Raw genomic sequence first — 20934 nt, 5'->3', positions numbered from 1 at the left:
TCATCCCATCAGTCCCACAGTAAAGCTGGCCTACTCCTGCCAGGAAAAGACAGAGTGATAAGACAGGCACCTGAAGGCTCAATTCCTATAACACTGTATATAATCATAGGGGCACTAGAAGTATGCAGGGATGATCTAATTGACTATATAACAATGGGAACTTTGTGATGGAGGAGATATTCTTGTTTCTAAGTCATTGCTTACATCTCACCTGAATTTTTCTGTTGGAGTCCTTTAAGCTTACTGAGGTCTATTTTTAAGAAGATACACAAATAAGGTAGGGCATGAGCCTCTTGGGCTCTGTGGATTTGCACTTGAAGTAATGAGTACTTATGTATATTTTATATGCACACAATCTTTATGATGTTTTGGCATATTAGAATGACAGCTTTGCAATTACTATGAAAAAACTAATTTTTAAATTTTTATTTGAAGGTATAGATTGATTAAGCTTATACTTGACATCAGACTCTAAAAAGTTTAATCATATTCATAAGTTTACCTTTTTAGATTTATGAATAATTGAAATACACAGGAACATTTTATTTGAATTGGACAACTGAAGTAATTTAGAAGTTAATTGAAAACATTGCATGTGTAAATGATATTTAAAATTATAATTAATTAAATTAGAAATCAAACATATGTTAGCCAAAAACTCCTTCTAAACTTACAATTATTTCATAAATTATTACATTAAAATCTTAAAGAAATTAAAATTATAGCATTGATAATCTGAACAGTAGTAAGAAAAAAGGAAATATTGTTCTCAATAGCCTTACGAATAGAGAAAAAACTTTGAAGACATAAAATCTCTACAAGGAAATATAGATAATAGACATTTGAAAGATATCTTCAACATGAAAACAGAAGCCAAGTTAAAAGATAATGAAGAAAGGTTAAAAACAAAAGGAATGGCCAGGAACAATATCTAAAAATCACTCACTCAATCAATCAATCAATCCATCCTACTAAATAAAATCATCAGAGCCCTACAGAAAAATAAAAAAAAAAGTTAAAAATTGTAAAAAAAAAAAAAAAAGAATTGTAAATTCTGAATCTAAACTAACATAAAATAACTAAAATGTTTTCCATAGCAGGTATATGAAATCAGCACACTTGATTACAGGTCAACTGTAATTACCCAGTCTGAGAAGAAAAAAAAAAAAAAAAAAAAAGGAAATTGAGCAGAATCTGAGGCTTTGGGGCACCACCAAGCAAAACAACAAATGCAAAATTGGAGTCTCAGAGCAGAAAGAAAACTAGGTAAAAATAGCATTTGAAGATAGGATAGCCAGAAACTTCTAATATTTGATAAAATAATAGGAATATACATGGTTAAAAGCTTAACAACTTTTAAGAAAAAAAAGCACAGAGAAAATCATATCAAGACACATAACTAAACTAAGAGACATAATTGGATGCAACAGAGATGAACTTCATCGAGTTAAAGGGCTTTTCAGTAGGGTTCCATCGATTTCTCACTGGAAACCATGGAGACCAGAAGGCACAGCCATGACCCATTTTGAGTACTAAAATTGAGTGGAAAAGCCATTCACTCATGATTCTATATCTAACAAATAGTCCTTCAAAAATGAGGAAGAAATTAGCATTTTTCGAATAAAGCAAATGTAGTCCGTCACTAGTAGACCCCCTTTACCTCATGGTAAGTGCTAATGGGTATTCCAGGTGGCATGGACAAACGCTAGAGATACATTTGCGCTGCAGGATGGAATGAAAAATACTGGTAAGGAAACGAAGTGAGTTAAAAAGCTAGTATTTAAAAAGTTTAACATTTTTTTCTTATGTAAGAGATAAATACATAAAGCTAACTATAACCCCATGTTAATGTACACACAATGTATATAAATAAAATTGCACGAAGGAAAAAGGACAGCTTTGTAGGAGGACACTTTTGGCAAAATATTGAAACTAAAGTGATTGTAACCCAGAGCAGTTTCAGAGACTGATTGCAATCCTGAGAATAAGTACTAAAAAAATAATGTAGAGAAAAGGTGAAAAAAATCAAATCAGTGAAATAAAAAAGGGAGGAATGAGTTGAAAACTGTAAAAAAGATCTTCTTAAAATTGATTGTATTTCTGTCTGGGAAGTGAAATGTGAAAAAATACTTCAAACCAATAATTACACTTATAGGACTTCTTCATTACAGTAAATGCTACTGATTATTTCTGTGTAACAGGCACAAGGAACTAAAACAAACACCAGTTATGTTGAGGTGGCATGATAAAGAGAGAATATAATAAATCAATGCAAATCACATTTTAACTATGAAATTTCTGAGTGTATTAAATCATAGCCAGGGCAAAGATGGTTCAAAGATGCTCTTATTTTAGCAAAGCCAAATAATTATTTAAAAAATAATTACCAATTATTTCTTACCATCCTTCCTAGTGAGAATAATTATTTTTCAGTGGGAGAATAAGTAGAACATTCAGCAGATATTTGTCAAAATAGTTTCTGTTGAGGTCTCTTTCTAGAGGAGGGGACTCGAGGAGACGACCGCAGACACAACGAATGACCGAAGGCTGATGGCTAATGGTAAAGTTTATTTTAACACAGGGTCTTATATAGTAGCTTCAAGACCACACACACAAGCACGATCACAGTGGTTTGATAATTAACTTCAGTCACAAGGAGGCAAGAGTAAGATAAACAGCAGTCACAAGAAGCGACAAGCAGATACACACTGTTCAAGCTAAGAACATAACAACAAGATAAAACAACATCTGTTTACGACCAGAAGGGAGTGTAAGCTGGGAACAAGAAGAAAGAAGGAATTAGGGTTGAGTTTGTAGGCCAAGGGTCTTGGCTCCAGCGCGTTGCCTTCGGGCCACCTGTGCCCCGGTGAGAACCAGCATTCCGGGACTCGGGGTCAGCGCTTTGGCCGTCCGTCCTCTCGGGCCCCAGCAAGTTTCCTAATAATTTATTGCCTAGTGATACCAGAACATTTGGTTGGGGCTACTTGTGTATGTGTACTGATTACTCAAAATAAGTGTGTAAACCTAATTTAATCATTTAAAAATCAAATTTGTAGAGAATTACATTTTCAAATAAGAAAATGCAAATTTGGTTTTAACCCAGTAGTAAACCTCAGTCAAATTGTATCTATCATGCTATGTCTTCACAGCTGTCTTCATGTATAAAACATGTTTGTCCTTAGTATCTGTGTTCTCAGAAATATATCCCTGTTGTGATTGTGTTAACAGGATGAAAGCACATACTTTTTCTTAACTAACAAATGAGGAATGGAAGACTTAGATGTGATTGATACTTTTATACTTTTCAGGATCCATGATTAAAGGAAGCATTTTGGTTTTGACTGAAAAATATAAATCTATGTAAAGAGAATATTCTGTGCAGAAAGGCAGTAGGCCATTTCGTCGTGGAATGGAAGCAGCACTCTGAGAAGCCCTGCTGGGGTAGATTGTGATTGTGCTGGGCTGTTATTCAAATGCCATTTGTCCAATAGATGAAAAGCACGTATGAGAACTCTGCAATGACAACATTGAAACCTCAACATTTGACCTAGGCCATTCCATTTTTTTTAAAGAAAGCAAGTTTAGTTGTTCTCTTCTTCTATCATTTTATTGTCAATATTTCAAGGTGACAAAAATCGACTCGAGTTATATGATAACTTTGAACTATTTGAGGGAACTAAATAGCATAGACCCGAGGCTGATGGAGTCTGTAGTGTATAGAAAAGGGAGTCAAATCAAGGGTCCAAGTGTGAAGTGCAAATAATCTATTATCTTGTCATTTTCTTCTCCCATAAGGCTCCCATCACCTCTAATTCCTTACCAAAGCCCATACTTGGAAACTAAATATTACTTTGGGCACTAAAAGACATTAAGTGGAAAAATGTCTCGGAAGAATGACAAGGTGATTGGGTACCTCAGGTCTAAATTTTTGTCCATTAGAACCCCATTTTTACCCTACATAGCCTCTGCAATTTTGCTTCTAAAATAATCCTAAATATAGTCTATATTTAGAGAATATTGAAATCTGTGTTACAAGATATCCTGTTTGTGGTAGCTTGAAATTTTTTCAGTAATGTAAAATGTTGGAAGTTTACTTCTCAATATATTGTAATGAAATATGAAAAGGAGCCAATCAATATATAACAAATTAAACATGTAGCTTTTCTATAACAAATTCTGAAGAAATTGTATAAAGCTTGATGTATATACTTCCTTAATACTGAAGAGCACAAATATGTCTAGTTTACCTTGTGTGATTTTTCTTTTATGGACATTTGGCATATATATAAATTCTAACCTTGGATTTTAGCTTACTCTGCCTCTCTTCCACTGTTTTTATACAATTTAGATGTAATAAAAATATTAAAATTATAATCTGATTTTCTTAAGTCCAAAGACTTGTTTCATGTTTCAGTGACTTGGTTTCTCTTAACTTCCTCATAAGTACTTAATGACTATTGTCTAGTTGAATAGATACGCTTTTCATTATCTCTGCATTGTTTTGCTTTTTTGTTCTGACTTTAAAAAATTAAATTATTTTGGCTAGATTTTCTTACAGCTGACATCTGGTGTTGTCAGTATATTTGGAAATGGCCCAGAAAATCTAAGTGCTAGAAAAAAAAAAATGGGAGAATTCTCTCTTTTGTAAAGGTTAGGTACTGATCCTTTCCAAAGCTAACTAACCTTTTCACTAGTCCTTTTTAATAAAGTTCTTTTATTGATGAGAATGGAATGAGTCAAATTCCTGTAACCATTGTAAAAATTGATAGAACATCGATTAGCATTTACTTAATATTATCAACATTTAAAATTATTATATAAAATTTGTCCATATCTGGTTATTTTATATTTAATACCTGTTAAATTATTCACAGCCACTATGTACATCAATAATGTCTAATTGCAAATTCTATGACGCTTGTGATTTTAGAGGTAGAAGAACATCAGGTAATTTCTTGCTATACTGACCCATCCATGACACTTGACTTTGAATTCTAAAAAGTCAATGAAAAATAATCCGTTCAGTCCTTTCAGAATAGAGCTAAAACGTATGGAGAAAGGAAGTACTTTAGAAAATAACTGTTTAATTCTGCAAAATCATCACAGACGCAAGAATTTAACTGGAGCATTGTAGCAGTCAGGGATCTTTTAAAGAAATGAAAGCATCAGTAGCATTTTAAATAAGAAGGCATTTAATATAAAGGGTGGAAAGGAAGAGCAAGATTGGTCCTCTGAGAGGACTCAGAGATGCATGCTAAATGTGCCGCAGCAAGCTGGACTCTGAGGCCAGGGCCTCACTGATCAGAGAGAACACACTGACGGAGAGAACACACTGACAGAGAGCTACAAGGCAGACACGATGAAGGGAGAATGGCCGCTGCTGCAGCTCATTCTGACTCCCACATGGCCACTGAATGCTCGTCTGGTTGCTGACTTATGTCATTACCATTGCTTCAAGGACTTCGCATTACTCCTGAAGCTGGAGATTGGAATAAAAGAGCAATTTATGTTTTAAGTGTTAAGAACATTGAATGGATGCTTATTGATATATTTTCTAACAATGTCTTTCAACAATCATGGGAACTGATTTGATCACAGAAATAGACAAAATGCTGGAAAATCAGCTGCTTCTAACTTATTTCTACCCTTCAAATTTCGTGTTCAGCTAAATGGTGAGAAATTATTAGATTCAGAAAATATAATACAGGGGAGAGCTCAGAATTATAGTTCTATGCTTTCTAATTTGGGAACTATAGGATTTCAAATGAGAAGAATCCCAGGATTGAAGACCTACCCAGGGACAATAAGTATCTGAGGTTGGAGAAGGTGAATGATAGCTTCCCAGAGCCTCTTGCTGTTCAAGCAATTGATGCAGACTGTTTATGACTATATTTTACACTTAATCATGTTTCATCCGAAATAAATTGGGGTTAGAAAGCATGCAATAGATTAAAAAGTTTCTCATATTAGGAAAAGATTGTTAGAACAAAACAACAATGTGACAGTCAAGCAGAACTTGATTAACCAGGTATTTTAAACAGAAAATTTTTCTGAACTAAAAGCCGTGTTTTTATACCTAGAGTGGAAAGGAGTAAATTAGATTTATTAAACACTAGCTATGTCTGATGAACTGTTGGAAATGCTTTCACCTAAATTATTTTTAGTACACTGAGATGCAGAATTTCTAAATTAGCAGAAGAAAGACTTAATTTACATGTATAACAACAGATATTTAAGTCAAAATACAAGTATTTAGAAAAGATTTTTTTTTCACTTGACAAGTATGGGAATAAGTATTCTAGTTAGAGGTTTTGAGGAGAATTGTTAAGTATTGAGCAACTAACTCCCCTTTTAAATCCAGGTATTTAGAAATGACTGACACAAATAAGAGCCAGACAGGTGGAGACTAAATTGACCTTCATTACCAAAACTCATTTCGGTGAACCTGATTCAGGTAGAAGGCTCAAATGAGTTTTCTTGTCTCACAAATTTAGATCTTAAGTCATATATTCTAATGGAAAATTTGAATCGTGCACATAGAGCAGTTGTGCTCACCCATGGCCCCTTAGCCTCTAGCAAAGAAGGAAGCGGAACCAGAAGTATCAGTGGGAATGGACTCTATCTCTCCAGAGGAAAGAAAGATCAAGCAAGTCAGCCTCCACACAGGTGCTCCAAACTGTCTTCTAGATGGAGTAAAATGTTGGACAAAAGAAGCTGGCTAGGTATTTGAGGCAAAATTTTAACTAAAAATGACTCTTTCCGGAATACAAGGTAAGTTTTCCATGCAGAAAAAGAGAGTGCTTGCAGTGTATGACACATCCAACAATTAAAACAACATACATTTTAGAAGGCATTTGGGAAATAGCTCATCCCAGAACTTGCACAAAACTAGATATAAATCTTGAGCCAGAAAACAAGTGCTTCTTCACAATGCCTTCCTGGAACTAAACGGTATTCGTAAGAAGCACATTTATGGCACTAGGGATTTTTTAAAGTTCTAAGGATCTTATAAAACTTAGTCATTTACTTAGAGTCCTTACCCTATTCTGCCCATTTTTGTGTTACTTCTGAAATATTTAATTATTAGTCACTTATTCTGGCCCCATCCTTCCTGGAATTAGAGTTTTATTCAATCAGTTCCTAATTAGTCACTGTCTTTTGATCTTTGATTAGGCAATATGCATTGCTAAAAATCACTAGATTTGATGATGGTCAAATAAGAGGCTTAGTTTAGAAATATTTCTTTAGACATGTCTACAACCTTTGCATTACTTAGTTTTTCATTTTAGTGTTGTAGTTGTAGAATATAGCAGTAAAGTACATACTCACACTGAGATACAATTGCTTATTTGCACAGTTCTCAGCATATCAAGAGGAATCAGAGATCTCACCAATAAATAGGGAGATAAATTAAATGAAAGTAAGTTAAATTTTCATTGGCTAAGACAAATGGGATACAGACTATATGAGTTTGCGTATTTATCCTTAAATACATCAGTTAACTGCTTAAGGAAAGAAAACTAGGGTGCACAGGGACAATTAGCAAATAAGATAGGACAATATATATGTAGATTTTAAAGTGTATAGTTTAAACCATGAAATATCTGATATTTCAAGGAGCACGAAAAAAATGAGAACTATAATAAACCAAGTTATAATGAGATAATTTAATGAATGCTTTCTCTATTTTATTCTTGTGATTACACTTATTTTATATACACTATGATTAAACTTATTTCTTTCACAGTGATATCAAAGGAACATTTATCTTTGTGAATTTTTCAGATGAGTAAATATTATCAGAAATTTTATATGATTGAGAGAAAATATAGACTACTGGTTAAATCTCTGCTCCGGAGTTAGAATACTTGGATTGATATGCCAGATATGCTTTATGTTCACTTTCTCACTTTGGACAAATTTGTTTAAATGTTAAATGTTTAGGCTGCAGTTTCCTTGTTTGTACAAAATGGTCACAATCATAGTCCATCTGACTAGTTGTTTATGAAGAGTAAATATCCTTGCCCTTAGCACTGTGTCTGGCAATTGATAATCCCACGACATATATTTTATAGTAATTTTTATTATAATTATTGTCAGTATGCTCACACAGCAAATAAGTGTTTAAGCATGGGTTGAAGACAAAAATCTCAATCTGCAAAATTGAGTATGCCTATGTTACTGTCAAACAGAACTCTTTCAGTGTGATACATGGTAGATACCAATAAATGTTTCTTGAACTGAATGAAACTCTGGGGTCACTGAAACATCCACTGAATGAGTCATGCCAGTACAGTATCTTTCCACAGAGTGTGAACATAATGGAGGACATTCTTCCCATTAGGGTGTCATGCTTCGGTGAGCAGCAGCTCTTTCTGAATCACAGTGTCTGTCACGAAATGGATCATTCGTGTGTAAGGACAAAGAGGGCACAAGGAAGGATGTCAATTCACAGCAAATCCATGGACCATTTTATGTCCCCAGGAACTCTGCACAGGTTTTGGTGAAGTTTGTGTGAGAGAACTGAGTGTCCAGTAGTACATTCTTTGCGATTTTGTGGACTTTTTCTTAAATGTGAAGAATTGTGAAGCCAGCCTCCCTTTATTCTCTGTTTTTTCTCCAATATAGGCTTGAATTGAAGTTGTCATATTTATTCTCTTAAATGATATATTTTTGTTAATATGTCTCGCAGTCTCAGGGATGTATTGCCACAGGTTTAAATAATTTTGAAGAGCATTTCAAGATGACTTCTGCTTAGGTCCTTTGACATTGTCACTGTGACTTTGCTTCTCACTGCTGGTTAACTTTTCAAGATCTGAATGTTTATGCAACTCAAAGGCAATAGCCCTGTTGTATTGAATAAATCATAAATTTACATTTAGTCAAATTATGAATACCATTATTATTTTACACCAATATCTAGTGACATTACTCTTTTTAATCTGCTTTCTCACTCCACAAATACTTTCAAACACAGACCATGTACAATGTATTGAGTTAGAGTCGGAGAAAGATATAGTTTAAGATGCTATTTCCTGATCCAACAAAATCAAATAGAAGGGGAAGCTGGGAGAAGTGAGTCAATACTTCACTTTGGATTATAAATAGACTACAAGGAATGTTATCAAAAACTATCTAATTACTGCTGGCTTTTATGTAAAGAAGACATGAGAAAGTCTAGAATATTTTTAGTGAATGCCAACAAGTATAAATGAAATATTCACACAAAAGGTAACTCTGGAATTGGTGCTGTTTAAAGGACCATTTGAAGAAATTGCTATAGGAATATTATCAAAGTTTCCCTAAAGAATTCAAGATGATAGGAGCAGGTTTATTTAAAATTCAACAGTAGCCCCATTTATCTGTTCCTTTATGCATTTACCATTCCTTAAATATTGGATGAGTATCTAGTAAGTGATGGTGTATAATGGGGGATATAATACACTTGGCTATGCACTTGTGGAATTTTTAGTGCACTTTCTGGGAAGAAAAAAAAATGTAAAAAAAAAGCAAGATAAAGTAGAGAAGTTTTACTTCATCTGTAAGTTGAAAATCATTTCTGACTCCTTTGTAAGACTATTCATCAAAATTTTATAAGTAATATTTTAATTTCAAAACTCTGCAATAATACAAGGTGTTTTGTAGTTCAACTCTTTCAGGTGGACACTGAGGGGTTAAGTCTCGGGGAAGTCAGAAGGTCATCATGCAAATGATTGTGGAGCTGGTATCTGCTGTATGAGGTCAGGTGGATCAGGAGCACACTAAGAGTCCAGAATGCTCTGAATAGCGGTTCTCTGTTCACCTCAGTCTTGTTGATTTGTAGGTATTAAAAACATACACCATGAAATATCAGTCAGCTCACTTTCCTGGACAGTGTAAACAAAATTCTTATGATATTTGTGCTTTTATAACCATTTGTACGTAGTATTAGATTTACTTAATAATTTGATTTCTTAACAATAACAATGAGTTCCAAGTGGGGCTTGTGGAGACAAGAGCTTGTCTCCTGGCTCTAGAATTATAGGGAGTTTTGTGCTAAGAAGAATTTATCATTACTTTAGTCATTTCAATAAGACAATGCCTATCAGCCAAGTTCTTGCCAGCTGATGTAGGGGGTTGAGTTTTTTAAATGACCAGTTTTGGCTGTGGAAAATACTAAAGAATGCTAAAAAACTGACAATAAAATCCTGTCCATGTATAACTCTATGTCTCTACTGTATAAAGATTCTCTCTCCAGGCTCCCACTTCATAGATTAGACAATTGGATGTGGATTCTCCTCTAGTAATATATTTTATGTATTTGGATATTGTACTATGAAAGGCTGTCCATGTCTTGGAGTAAATGCCATTCCTTCTTAGTGATTTCTACCATTTTTTCCTCAATTATCAATAAGATTCCAGCATGTCCTTGGGTTTTTGTAGCAGTATCTGAACACTGACAAAACTAAGGATGTGAAAAAAGGGATCTGGTAAGTTAGTCAATTTACAAATTTTTATACCAAACTGAGGCAATCTCAATCTCAAAAGTGTGGTGAAATAATTAACATTTACTAAGTAGCATGATGGCGACATTTACTATACTGCAATGTTGGCTTGAAATACTTTTATTTAACTCAGATTATTTTGGGGTATGGCAGATCAACAAATGTAAAACAATAAAATCATCATAGGTACTAGACACAACTTCTGAAGGTCATTTGTTTTTTTTACATTCCTGTTAAAGTATTACTGAAGCCAATGAAAATTGTGTTTTCTTTTAATCACTGCAAAGTCTGATGCTTGTATACATTTCAGTAAGCTACCTTATATCAGTAAATGTGACCATGATTCCTTTGTGAAAGAGCTGCACTTGGTTCATTATCAAAGGATTTCAATCGACACTGTTTAAAAATTCAATTTTATATAAGAATATATATAATTCATGGAGATTTAATTTTGAAGCTGTTATTTTCTTTGCTCCAGTTTCAAGGTGAAAGCTGCTATTCCCAAGCAGTCTGATTCAATGAATACTGCTGTGTGTAGGGTATGGTACGCAGTAGACCAATAAAAACAATCTGATTGATCTATCTCGTTATGGACTTGATGGCTTCCAAAGCACTAGCTATAAAATAAGCTAACTGGAAAATCAAAGCTTTAGTGACCTCAGGGGACTCTTCATCACACAGTGCATTTTAAATCATGTTACTTTAAATTTAGATATCTAAATTTGTACAACAAACCAGCAAAAACTTGTAAATAGCATTTTATTGGCTAACCTTCCAGGTTGGAACACTTGAATACATTTCCACGTACTCACCTCCCTAACTGCTTAAACTTCCATTCTGGCTGGATTTTCAGGTTCCTTGGCTCTTTTTTTCTTCCACCTGTATGCTTTTTCAAATGCCCCATTCCAAAGAGACTCATTAGTCCTCTTTACATAACTTTTAGCTTCTTAGTTGATATATTTAAAATCATTAGTCTAGTTCCAGTTTTTCAATTTGGCAAAATCGTGGGTATATTTTTTCTAGTTGTAGATGGATATCTACAGTTTAACTGAACAACAACCAAAGAGTCCCGTGTACCGAGATGGATGTGCCCATTTGGTTTTATTTCCTGGAAAGTTAGCTATTATTACAACAGATGACAGTTATTAAAGTTTTTAAAGTTGAGTTCATGTCATCCTACCAGACAAAATCGAAATTTGCCTTCATCACTTTTCATGTATCCCTTTTCTCCTTGATAGCATTCTGACCTTCATTTTTCTCTATGCAGGTATAGATGTCACTTTCCTGTCTCTAGAACAAAGTACCTGGCACCCACAGCTTCAAGGAAGAGGGACATAGCAGAGTACCACTGTTCAGCCAGGGAGCAGAACAAAAAGAGGCAGTGGGGACAAAAACATACCTTTCTAAGTCATTGCCCCTGTGAGCCACCTCCAGCTGGTCCCAATCTCTTAACAGCATATTCACCAATTGAACTCATCAACAGATGATTCAATTGAAGAGTATAGTACCTACATGGTTCAGTTACCTGTCAAATACATGAGATTTGGGGAGACATTATAGAGCTGAAGCACAATACCAGGTATCTTGTGTCTTGGTGCTACCTGCCAGTTACTTAGGAAATATCCTTACCCGTATATGAACAACTGGGTAAGATTCTTACGCTCTGAGACTTTGTTATCTTCTCTCTGTCTCTCTCTGAGCTTCTCTGTCTCTCTGTCTGTCTCACTGTCTTTGTTTTCTCTCTCTCTCTCTCTCTCTCTCTCTCTCTCTCTCTCTCGCTCTGAGACTTTGTTATCTTCTCTCTGTCTCTCTCTGAGCTTCTCTGTCTCTCTGTCTGTCTCACTGTCTTTGTTTTCTCTCTCTCTCTCTCTCTCTCTGGTTTTCCTCTTTCAAAATTTTTCCACTATGTACTTATTTTTACAGACTGCCTTACCTACAAGAAAATGAGATGAAAAGAAACAATAATGTAAGATGGTAGTATTTATTATTTATCATTTATTAAAATGATACATTATCTAACAATCACTATCAGAGGCACTGGATATATAAATGAAAAATATATTCATCCCCAAGGAAGTCTTAATATTGAAGGTAACATAAACAAAACATTTGATGATGCTGAGGCCATTTACTACTTTAATAAAAGGAGACACAGACTTCTGAGGCACTAATAGACACTGAACATCAATGGGAGATTTTCTAGATTAGACAAAACAGACTTTGATCTGCTGAATGAAAAATGAGGTCTAGCTATGAAGGGTGAAAAGGATGGCATTGCTATAGTAACTTCATGAAAAAAAGATGGAAAGTGAGAGCAAGATATTGTTATGGGGCTTGCCATAGATACAGTATAGATAATATTACCTATGAATACGGTCAAGTTGTTCAACTCCCTTCTTCATGAATTATATCACCTGTAAAGTAAAAATAAGAATAAAACAAACCTCTTAATAGTCAATGTGAGAATGAAATGGATTATTGTCTATACAATTTTTAAGTCAGGTACTATTCTGTGGCAAGTATTGGCTAAAACATCGCAAATAATAACAATAATATTGTTACTATTACTGTATTAGTCACCCTGGCAAAGGTCGCACAATGAAACCAATTTCCCAATTATATGCATCTTAACCATGGGTCCGACCTAATCAAATGTATTTTTTTGGAAGTTCATTTTGGCAGCAGAAAGTAAAACAGATTATTTGAGCCCAGTTTAAAACTTGCAACCGGAAAGGCAGAGAAAGGTATTTGCAGTGTATCAATTGACATAAAATGAAAAGACGGCCAAAACTTTTGTGTTATAGTGAGATGAGAGGAAAGAGATGTATAAAAGTGATCGAAATGAGGAAACTTAATTTGATTTAAGTATCTAGAGTAACCAATGCAACCTCCAAGATTTCTGAATGGATGGTAGTGTCTTTCACTAAGTCAAGGAACAGAAGATGGAAAGTTTGTGTGAGGAAGATGTGAGCTGAATCTGTGTAGATGATGATACTGGACAATGCGTCAGGGACACATAAAAGATTCTGGGATTCACCCGTGTGTACAAGTGTTACATAAAATCACGAAAAATATTATTAAAGGAGAGCTATGTGTGTTTCAAGAAAATTTGAGGGTCTCAGATAGAACACTTAGGAAATGCCAACAATCCAGATAAGAGAAAAAGAATAAAATAATCATAACGATGCATACATCTCATAAATGGCCTAGAAAAAAGAAACCACCAGTTTCACCAAGATGTGAGTGAGAAATACCCTTTGGCTTTGATCAAGTCACTTCAATAGCTTTCTGTAGTAATTGGCATAAAATCCAAATTTTTTATGTGATCTCACTTCTACAATACTACTCTTTGATCATTTTGCTTCAGTCACATCGTTCTTTTCTCTTTTCCAAGGACAACAAAGCTCATTTAACACTCTGGGGATTTGAACTTGTTATTACCTTTGCCAGGAATTTATTCAACTGGACTTTCACATTTTCTCAACTCAAATGAAATCTTCTTTAAAAAGGTTTCTCTGATCTACCTCATATAATCTCGTACAGTCCTCATTCCCAGTCATTCTTTCTCAAGCCCCTTGTGTATCATGATGTTATTTGACAATTCCTGATACTGTCTTGTATTATTATTTTTTGTCTGTTCCCCACATGTGAGTGTAATCTAACCAGGATCTCTTATTGCCTTCTGGTGTCTTATAATGCTAGATTTCTTCAACATAAAACCGTTCTTTAGTTTTTCTTTGAATTTTATCAAATGTACTATTTCTAAAAAATCCAGACTAGTGATTTTGTAGAATGGCTGGCCAATTGGTTCTTCTGCTGTTTCTTCATAACTAGATCCAGCTGTTGCTGTTATGACTTGAGAAACATAAATGTGATACAGTGCTTTCCTCGTATTGAATTATACACAATATTGACTTGTCCCCTACTGATTATTTTAACCTTGATTATTTGATATTTCAACTGAAAAATCACCTTTATCCACTTCTGTCTTATATTTAAACATTTTGATTAGTAGGATCTTTGATAGCATATTTAAAATATTGTGCCTTGTTTCATGTTTTTTTCTCTCTCAACTGTCCCTTTTGCTCTATTCTTTTTCGCTACTTCTTCCTACCTAAACCTGTAAACTCACAAACTGCTGTTATTTATTTTGCTAAAAACTGGAGGGTTGGTCTTTTTTATACATATAGAATTAAATTTGAATGCTTTGTATATGGGGAAAGTAAACTGGAAAACAGTGACTTTCAACCTTGGTTGCTCATCAACACCATTTGAATAACTTTTAAATATCTTAATACCAGCCTATGCCTCCTATTAGTTACCTGACTTTTGTCAAGTAAAGCCCAGCAATAAGTATTTGTTAAGCTTTCCGTGAGTTCCAATGTAAAACTAATTTTGAGACTCACCTTTGGAGTGACACGTTAGAAATTCAGTAGAGATGAGAAATAAACGAAACCTGATGAGTATATTAAATTCATAGGACAGAAAGATAACTTTTTTCATAAAAGCTATAAAACTATAAATGCAAGAGTATGATGCAATTTGTTTGTTTTGGGGGGTTCTCAAATTGAAGCATGACTACTCATTGGCTTCTATTTTCTTATGAATATGTTGGTTAATTTTACATTAAGATTTAACGTGGTAAACCCTGATTTGTTTGTTGTTATTGTTGTTGTTGTTTTGGTATCTGGGATCGAACTCAAGTCCTTGCACCTGCAAGGCAGGTGCTGGGACCACTGAGCTAAATCCATGTCCCCCCGACCTTGATTTGTTTTGAGATAAATGCTGTGAAAAGTTAGAACTGTTGTGAAAAGTTAAAACTACATAACATTAATTTAAGGTTCTGCAGAGAGAGAGGGAGTACCTTTTGTTTTTTTCAGGCTAACACAAGATTTCTGTTATTATTTCCCTGAATTTGGTTTTAATCAAGTAGATGCGGAATGATAAATCATTTAGTAACAGAGCTCTGTATGGGATTCTGAGATCTGAGATTCATAGATGAAGGAGAATAAAGGAAGGATCACATTGTGTAACACTGTGTAGTATACAGACAGTGAGTATCTTATAAGTGTGTATTCACAAGAAGAGTCAGATTTTCCAGAATTGTAGCAGAAATTGTACTTTGAACCATGAGTTACTTTCAGCAGATGTGAATACCATCCTTGCTCAACAGTGACCTACTTCTTCTTGTTTTAAAAGATCAAAGCAGGAGACTTTCATCCTGTTTCACATATGCTCCGTTCAGGTGCCTGCCATGCTTAGAACATCTGATATACTACAAGCTTTCCCATCTGTCGGCATGGTTTTTGGTGCCTTATTTTTGATTTACATCTACAGTTTGTTATGATGATTCTTTTGTAGTTATGTCTGTCAATTCTGATTCCTTGGTGTTTGTTTGTTTGTTTCCCCTTTGGTATACTTTTACCTTTAATTTCATGGTGGTTAGGTATATGCCACCTAAACTCTTCTTGCTGTGTCAACTACATGAGTAGGTTATTTTGAAAAAGCTATCCTCCATCAGCTCTAACTATAATTCAGCTGAAAAAACCCTCCTCTGTGTACTCTTATTACAGTATACAAATTGCTCCCAAACAAATTTTATTTTCTTAGATTAAAAAAATAAATATTTCAATCAAGTTTTGTGTGAAATTTGTAGGTAGAAATTTTCAAGTATAAGTTTAGCCGTACCATTAGAGCTTTCAACTATTTTTAATTTTTTTCTTATTTCTTTGCTTTATTGCAAAAAAGTAATAGAGCTATTATAGCATTAGAGAATGATTACATGATTAAAACATAAACATATTTAAGCATTATTTAAAATTTATTAGTGACTATATGAAAATTTGAGAAATATATTAATAGAAATGGATAGTAACATATAAAAGAAAATTCATTATGAGAGATATTTGAGACAGCTACTTCAACTCTGGAATCAAGAATATGATGAGGAGTAGTAATCAGAAAACCACAAAATTACTGACATAAGTATTTATAGTACTTCTATACCACACATAATTATGGTTACCTTAACTTAGCAGAACAGGAGCACCACAACTACGCCCTGGAGGATATGGAAGATGGAAAAACAGGAAGACACAATTGCCAGTAGAAATTCTGTCCAGCTGGTCAGAGTTTTATAATGCACCAGAGTGATGCAAGATTAATAGCACAGAAAACACACTCAGCATCATTCAAACAGGACGTTAAATGTAACAATTAAAGGACAGAAAGGAAGTGGCACAGTCAGAGACAGAGCTCAAAAGACAGCAGGAAGAGGTGAGTACTGGAAGCTCTGGCTACTTTACCCCAAAGGTCTGTCAATTTTTCCTTCTATGTAGAGGTAACTGTGCTTTTTTTTTTTTCTTTCAAGGTATTGCAGTATTGAGCTACCTACCTCAGCCTTGCAGATTGCTAAAATTACAGGTATGTGCCTCACCTACAGGACAATACTGAGCTAAATCCCCAGCTTGCAACCTTGATTTTAAACATAACACTCTCAACTGTCGACTTTCTGGCCTTACATGAAGTTTTAGCCTCTAGGAATCTGTTGGAAGGTCACAAGAATTTATTGAGATTTATATATCCATGAACTATTTAAATTAAGAGCAGTAGTCTTACTATGAGATTAATTTCTGCAATACATCATCTAATCCAAATGAACTCCATTGATAAGTTGAATTTCTAACTATTGATCTTTTCATGTTGATCATTTAGAGTAATTTTTTATTACAGTAGATCCTCAAGCTACAACTGGACTGACATAAGAACAACTTGGGTTACTTAGGTTAATTGAAGATTCATCTGCCTTTTGTTATCTGTTAGTGTGTACCCAAGTAAACATCCAGATGTCAGCTGTATTTGCTTACAACCAGCCCTAGGGAACCGATTGAGTTTGTAAGTGAAGGGTCCACTGTACATTATCTTCCCATGCTCTAAAATGTTGGCACCTCTCTTGGAGATTTCATATTTTGAATGACAATGGATTCATTAGAAGGAAATTATGACTACCATTAAGCCAGCCTGACTTCACTAGGTTGTATAACTTTCATTTCTGAGCATATCGGCAGTGGTATTTGGGAAAGAAGAGCATCAGTTATTGTGTAATCATTTATAGTAATTTTGAAGTAGGCTATTCTGTAGTCAAAAATACTTCTAATTTAATGTACGCTATGAACTAAAATCATAAGCAGTACTAGTAATAAGGCATCTTCTCATGCTAAGGAATTTATCCATCTATAAACAGAGATTTTAAAGAAAATATCTTGCTCTATTGCCCAACTTTCCCCCCTTTATTACCCATTATATTTCATAGATATATCATTATTTCTTTATCCCCTGACTATATAACATCAACAATTGAAAAAATTTTAATGTAATTTCTATCCACTGAAACATACAAATATTGCAGCTAACTCTAACATATCTCTTATTCTGTATGGTCAATGTTCTAAGAGTGTGATGAACACTGACCCATTTAATCCTCCCTAGAGTATGGTGAAGTATTTGATGTCATGATCTCCAGTTTGGGAACTCAGAAATTGAAAGCTAGAGAGATTAAACAACTTTTTTGTAGCCATAAGGCCCAGTCTATTTTGTATTCTATTCTGTCATGGGCTTAGCAATTGAACAGGATTAAACGATACTGGAAAAATCAGGTTATATTTTAATTTTATAATGTAAGAGATACACTTGATTTTGGTAACCGATGTTTAATGACACATAACATATACAGTATTTTGTGATTCAATGATTAATTAATATTTAATATGTATGTTTATTTAGTACAAAGCGTACCCAACTATCCTTTCAGGTTTTTCCTCTCTCCTCATCCTTCAAAGCAGCTATTGGTATAAACTGCAATTTCATTCTAATTAGAACATGCAATAGTTTATTTAAACGCAGCATATGGAGAATGAGGCCTTTATCTAGTATCCAAGATTGGTTCCCACAAAGAACAAAATGAGCTAACCAGCTTCACAATGAAAGAAGACTTTTGAATAAAGGAAGCAGCATGTACAGCTGTAGCTAATTACAAAGTTGGGCTTCACTTTTGTTAACAGCAGATTAATGTTTGCATACAAAGCATTTGTTGTAAATAAATAGCTTTAATAAGTGGGAGAAGAAGACAGTAAGCAACACAATACGAGGGTAATTATAGCTATGTTTGCAAAAGCCAGAAATGTAGTATACAATTATCCTAATATGAAAAATGGATATTATCTCATATTTTAAACTCTTTAGTAGAAATAATCCTCAGAGCTGAATATTCTAGTATTTGAACAATTGATTGAAACAGACTTAATTCTCTTGAGAGACTACTTCATATAACATGTATGGATGCAAATTACTATAGCTTCAATCATACATTTTATCTATTAAATAAGTAAGATACTTGAAAGTACACTGTCAATGAGAATTAATATCAAAGATAATTAAACATCAACTATTATGTAATAAAAAGTCATTACTTATCTTAATTCAATATCTTGATAAAAGAAGGAAAAAATCTAAAATTATTGGTTAAAACAAAACAAAACAAACTGTAAGTGTTCACAAAAATCCTGCAAAGAATTGCAGAGAAACTTTATTTGTAATTGCCCAAACTTGGCAGCAAACAGGATGTTTCTCAGTATGTGAGTGGGAAAGAAATTGTGGTCCACATTTCTGAAGGATTATTATTGGATATTAAGAAATAAATGAGCTATCTAGCCATGAAAAGACACGGAGGGACCTTATATGAATGCTGGTGAGCTGAGAAACTAGTCTGAGAGGGCACACACTGTTTGATTCCTACTATCTGCCCTTTTGCAAATGGCAAAATTATGGAGTCAGTAAAGGATCAGTAATCACCAGAGGTTCAGAGATAGTTCAGGATAAGGAAGAAAAAAATCAATTGGAAGTCTTTATAAATTTGTCAAAATCCTATAGAACATGCTACACAGAGTGAATTATATTGTAAACTATGGGTTTTACTTAAAAGTAGAATATTGATTATAGTTCATCAATTGCAAAAAGTGTATGACACTAATGCAAGGAATTATTAATAGAAGAATATTTTCAAGGGAACTTTCTGTGTGTCCACTCAATTTTTTTTTGTAAACTTCAAACTGCTTTAAAAACTAAAATTTATTGACTAAACTTAAAAGCTAAGGTTAATATTAAAGGAGACTTTTAAAAAGTCAATAGCAAAAATCTGAAGTTACCTTACCATGCATGATAAAACCAGTTTAAAATCAGTTTTGATGAGCTGTCCTTAAACTTTGGTCCGAGATTCATATTGAAATATTGGTTTTTAAGTTACAAAAAAATCAATGTTTAAAACACTGAAAATGAATATTGACACTAATCTATTGCCAATACTATCATAACCCCCCCTTTAGATAAAAACTCAGAGGAACTGTAAATGAGAAAAAATTGTATTATTCCCTATGTTAGACATAGGGAAATAGAAACAGAAGTAACTGAATATTTTAAAAATTAGACAACAAACTTAGTAATATAAAATGTGATTTTAACTTTTAAGAATCAGATAAAAATTATATAATAAATACAAGATTCCTACTCAGAGAAATAAAGTGCAGTAATTCTGAACAGAAATTCTGCCTTAATTTCTATTGAGAGATATGATAAAGAAGAATCACAGTTCAAAAATAGCTTTCAAAGCACATAGGGTCACAATGCTCTTATAAATTAGTATACAGACAGGTCGTTGTAGACTTAATTAGTAAGCTAAATAAGTGCAGATTACATGCACTATGTAATAATTTTCTTGAAATTGTAAAGAAAATCTTTCAGTTGCAATTATAAAATCATTACTTAACATGCCAAGATGCACACTGGACCACATAACAGCGATTTGTAGGGCTCCCAGATAAAACACAGAATTCCCAGCTAGATTTCAATTTAAGAGGAACAATTCCTCTTTATTATTGGTATGCCTTGTGTAATGTTTGGTAGTATGATTAAATTAAATATCATTAATTTGAATTTAAGTTTAACTGTTTATATTTATTTGACAAATTGGATAAGTTAACGTTTTGTTGATCTTGTATAATCACAAGCTTTAAAAAGAGTATAATTTAACAATTTAGTTTCATTTTCATGTATTGCATTTTTGAATTAGTAAAAGCAAAAATTATTTTGAGTCCATCCCAAAATATTACCATGCAACCTTTAAATAAATACACTGAAAATACTTTCTTGTTAGAAGACTGTGTCAGAAGACTGTGTTGGTGAATAAAGATGCTATTTCCAAGGGGGGGTGCATAGATGAAACCCACATAGGTGATAATAGCAGACCTAATGACTTATTTTTAGTTTCATATAAAATTACATAAAAAGGGGCAACTAATGAGTTTGACTGATACATACTTTCAAACATATCTTTGAAAAATGTCTCATAGAAAATGTTATTGAAATAAAGATAGCTGTCAGAAGGAAGGAAGGAAAG

General features: G+C 33.7%; 1 long non-coding RNA gene across 1 annotated transcript; it reads left to right on the top strand.

Moving 5' to 3' along the window:
- The first annotated feature begins 218 nt into the window (after positions 1–218).
- On the top strand, positions 219–16907 carry LOC104868666. Its single transcript, XR_782063.1, has 3 exons — positions 219–277; positions 16523–16760; positions 16855–16907. It is a non-coding gene; the product is annotated as an uncharacterized LOC104868666 (long non-coding RNA).
- The last annotated feature ends 4027 nt before the right edge of the window (positions 16908–20934 follow it).

This window comes from Fukomys damarensis, unplaced genomic scaffold (genome assembly GCF_012274545.1).
Source record: "Fukomys damarensis isolate Sample0158 unplaced genomic scaffold, DMR_v1.0_HiC HiC_scaffold_17, whole genome shotgun sequence".
Lineage (NCBI taxonomy): Eukaryota > Metazoa > Chordata > Mammalia > Rodentia > Bathyergidae > Fukomys > Fukomys damarensis.
The sequence above is the reverse complement of the archived record's forward strand: the minus strand, read 5'-3'. Positions and strand labels throughout refer to the sequence as shown.